The following is a 4790-nucleotide window of genomic DNA, read 5'->3' on the forward strand; positions in this document are numbered from 1 at the left end:
CTTACCTGTAAAATAAATCCTAATATAGCTACAATATAAATTATAATTATATTGTAGCTATTTTAGGATTAATATTTATTTTACAGGCAACTTTGTAATTATTTTAACCAGGTACAATAGTTATTAAATAGTTAATAACTATTTAATAGCTACCTAGTTAAAATAATTACAAAATTACCTGTAAAATAAATCCTAACCTAAGTTACAATTAAACCTAACACTACACTATCAATAAATTAATTAAATACAATTCCTACAAATAAATAAAATTAAATAAACTAACTAAAGTACAAAAAATAAAAAAAGAACTAAGTTACAAAAAATAAAAAAATATTTACAAACATTAGAAAAAAATTACAACAATTTTAAACTAATTACACCTACTCTAAGCCCCCTAATAAAATAACAAAGCCCCCCAAAATAAATAAATGCCCTACCCTATTCTAAATTACAAAAGTTCAAAGCTCTTTTACCTTAACAGCCCTTAAAAGGGCCCTTTGCGGGGCATGCCCCAAAGAATTCAGCTCTTTTGCCTGTAAAAAAAAACATACAATACCCCCCCCAACATTACAACTCACCACCCACATACCCCTAATCTAACCCAAACCCCCCTTAAATAAACCTAACACTAAGCCCCTGAAGATCTTCCTAACTTGTCTTCACCATGCCAGGTATCACCGATCGTTCCAGGCTCCGAAATCTTCATCCAAGCCCAAGCGGGGGCTAGACATCCATCCGACGGCTGAAGTCTTCTATCAAGCAACGGCTGAAGAAGTCCAGAAGAGGCTCCAAAGTCTTTATCCTATACGGGAAGAAAAGTAGATCCGGACCGGCAACCATCTTCTTCCAAGCGGCATCTTCTATCTTCATCCGATGAGGACCGGCTCCATCTTGAAGACCTCCACCGCGGACCCATCTTCTTCTTCCGACGACTTCACGACGAATGACGGTTCCTTTAAGGTACGTCATCCAAGATGGCGTCCCTCGAATTCCGATTGGCTGATAGGATTCTATCAGCCAATCGGAATTAAGGTAGAAAAATTCTGATTGGCTGATGGAATCAGCCAATCAGAATCAAGTTCAATCCGATTGGCTGATCCGATCAGCCAATCAGATTGAGCTCGCATTCTATTGTCTGATCGGAACAGCCAATAGAATGCGAGCTCAATCTGATTGGCTGATCGGATCAGCCAATCGGATTGAACTTGAATCTGATTGGCTGATTCCATCAGCCAATCAGAATTTTCCTACCTTAATTCCGATTGGCTGATAGAATCCTATCAGCCAATCGGAATTCGACGGACGCCATCTTGGATGACGTCATTTAAAGGAACCATCATTCGGCGAGTAGGCGTCGGTAGAAGAGGATGTTCCGCGTCGGCTGGAAGATGATGGCTCCGGAAGAAAAAAGATTGAAGATGCTGCTTCATAGAAGACTTCATCCCGATGATGGACTTCTTCAGCGCCCGCTTGGATCAAGACTTCAGCCCGATGATGGATTTCTTCAGCCGCCGCTTGGATCCAGACTTCAGCCCGAGGATGGACGTCACTCTTTAGCCCCCCGCTTGGGCTTGGATCAAGACTTCGGACCCTCTTCTGGACCGATCGGTGAACCTGGCATGGTGATGACAAGGTAGGGAGATCTTCAGGGGCTTAGTATTAGGTTTATTTAAGAGGGGTTTGGGTTAGATTAGGGGTATGTGGGTGGTGGGTTGTAATGTGGGGGGGTACTGTATGTTTTTTTTTTACAAGCAAAAGAGCTGAATTCTTTGGGGCATGCCCCGCAAAGGGCCCTTTTAAGGGCTGGTAAGGTAAAAGAGCTTTGAACTTTTGTAATTTAGAATAGGGTAGGGCATTTTTTTATTTTGGGGGTCTTTGTTATTTTATTAGGGGGCTTAGAGTAGGTGTAATTAGTTTAAAATTGTTGTAATTTTTTTTCTAATGCTTGTAAATATTTTTTATTTTTTGTAACTTAGTTGTTTTTTATTTTTTGTACTTTAGTTAGTTTATTTAATTGTATTTATTTGTAGGAATTGTATTTAATTTATTTATTGATAGTGTAGTGTTAGGTTTAATTGTAGATAATTGTAGGTATTTTATTTAATTAATTTATTGATAGTGTAGTGTTAGGTTTAATTGTAACTTAGGTTAGGATTTATTTTACAGGTAATTTTGTAATTATTTTAACTAGGTAACTATTAAATAGTTCTTAACTATTTAATAGCTATTGTACCTGGTTAAAATAATTACAAAGTTTCCTGTAAAATAAATATTAATCCTAAAATAGCTACAATATAATTATAATTTATATTCTAGCTATATTAGGGTTTATTTTACAGGTAAGTATTTAGCTTTAAATAGGAATCATTTATTTAATAAGAGTTAATTTATTTCATTAGATTTAAATTATATTTAATTTAGGGGGGTGTTAGGGTTAAAGTTAGACTTAGCTTTAGGGGTTTATAAATTTATTAGAGTAGCGGTGAGCTCCTGTCGGCAGATTAGGGGTTAATACTTGAAGTTAGGTGTCGGCAATGTTAGGGAGGGCAGATTAGGGGTTAATACTATTTATTATAGGGTTATTGAGGCGGGAGTGAGGCGGATTAGGGGTTAATAACTTTATTATAGTAGCGCTCAGGTCCGGTCGGCAGATTAGGGGTTAATAAGTGTAGTTAGGTGGAGGCGATGTTGGGGGCGGCAGATTAGGGGTTAATAAATATAATATAGGGGTCGGCGATGTTAGGGCAGCAGATTAGGGGTACATAGGGATAATGTAGGTGGCGGGGGTGTACGGAGCGGCAGATTAGGGGTTAAAAATAATATGCAGGGGTCAGCGATAGCGGGGGCGGCAGATTAGGGGTTAATAAGTTTAAGGTTAGGGGTGTTTAGACTCGGGGTACATGTTAGGGTGTTAGGTGCAGACGTAGGAAGTGTTTCCCCATAGGAAACAATGGGGCTGCGTTAGGAGCTGAACGCGGCTTTTTTGCAGGTGTTAGGTTTTTTTTTCAGCTCAAACAGCCCCATTGTTTTCTATGGGGGAATCCTGCACGAGCACGTTTTTGAAGCTGGCCGCGTCCGTAAGCACCGCTGGTATCGAGAGTTGCAGTGGCGTTAAATTATGCTCTACGCTCCCTTTTTGGAGCCTAACGCACTGAAAACCCAGCCATTCTGTGAACTCTAAATACCAGCCGTATTTAAAAGGTGCGGGGGAAAAAAAGCATGCGTAGCTAACGCACCCCTTTGGCCGCCAAACTCTAAATCTAGCCGTGTGTTTCTACCACCTCCACTACTTTTTCTTAAAGCACCATGTACACAAGATTTTTAAAAGGTCAAATTTCTTAAAAGGTACTGATAAAAAAATATTTTAGGTCATTTCAGTGGTAGCCAATCCATATTTCAACTTAAATTATAAGCATGCTCATATTTGTATTTCATATTTGCCCATTATATTTTGATATGATTACATAATGATACTATCTGAATGACAAATTGTTGATAGTTTTATTGATGTATTATATCTTAGTGTTATTAATATTTAAAAAATACAGTGCATTCAGAAGATATTCAGACACTTTCATTTTTCACTATTTGTTATGTTGCAGCCTTATGCTAAAATAGTTTAAATTATGTTTGTATTTTTGTTTTTTTACATCAATCTACACTCCATACCCCACAATGACAACACAAAAAACTGATTTTTGATAACTTTGCAAATCAATTAAAAATAAAAAACAGAAATATCACATTGACATAAGTATTCAGACACTTTGCTATGACACTTGCAATTGAGCTCAGATGCATTCCACTCTCTGGATCATCTTTGAGATGTGTCTACACTTTGATTGTAGCACACCTGTGACAAATTTAATTTATTGGTCATGATTTGGAAAGGCTCACACTTGTATATATAAGGTCTCCCAGATAAAATGCATATCAGAGCAAAAACCAAGACATGATGTCAAAGTAATTGTCTGCAGAGCTCAGAAACAGGAATGTTTTTAGGCACAGATCTGGGGAAAGCTGCAATTTTGTTTTGGCTGCATTGAAGGTTCACAAGAGCACAGTAGCCTCCATAATTCTTAAACTGAAGAAATTTTGAACAACCAGGACTCTTCATAGAGCTGTCCACCCAGCCAAACTGAGCAAGGGGAAAAGGGCCTTGGTAAGAGACGAGACCAAGAACTTAATGGTCACTCTTGTTGAGCTCCAGAGATCATTTGTGGCGATGGGAGAAACTTGCAGAAGGACAAAGGTGAATCATGGTGTTTGTATCATCATGCTGTGGGGTGTTTTTCAGTGGCAGAGACTGGGGGACTGGTCAAGGTTGAGGGAAAGCTGAATGAAGCAAAATACAGATATATCCTTAATGAAAACCCGGTCCAGAGTGCTCAAGACCTCAGACTGGGCCGAAGGTTCACCTTCCAATAGGACAATTACCCTAATCACACAGCCAAGACAAATCAAGAGTGGCTTAGGGACAGCTCTGTGAATGTCCTTGAGTGGCCCAGCAAGAGCCTGGACTTAAACCCAATCAAATATCTCTGGAGAGACCTGAAAATTGCTCTCTGCCGACAGTTACCAGACAGCCTTACAGAGCTTGAGAGGATCTGCAGAGAAGAATGTCAGAAAATACCCAAATCCAGTGGTCAATGCTTGTTGTGTTATACCCAAAAAGATTTCAGGCTGTAATTGCTGCCAAAAGTGTTTTAACTAAGTATTGAGTGAAGAGTCCGAATACTTATGTGAATGTGATATTTCAGTTTTTTCTTTTTAATAAATTTACAAAGTTT

Source organism: Bombina bombina, chromosome 1 (genome assembly GCF_027579735.1).
Source record: "Bombina bombina isolate aBomBom1 chromosome 1, aBomBom1.pri, whole genome shotgun sequence".
Classification (NCBI taxonomy): domain Eukaryota; kingdom Metazoa; phylum Chordata; class Amphibia; order Anura; family Bombinatoridae; genus Bombina; species Bombina bombina.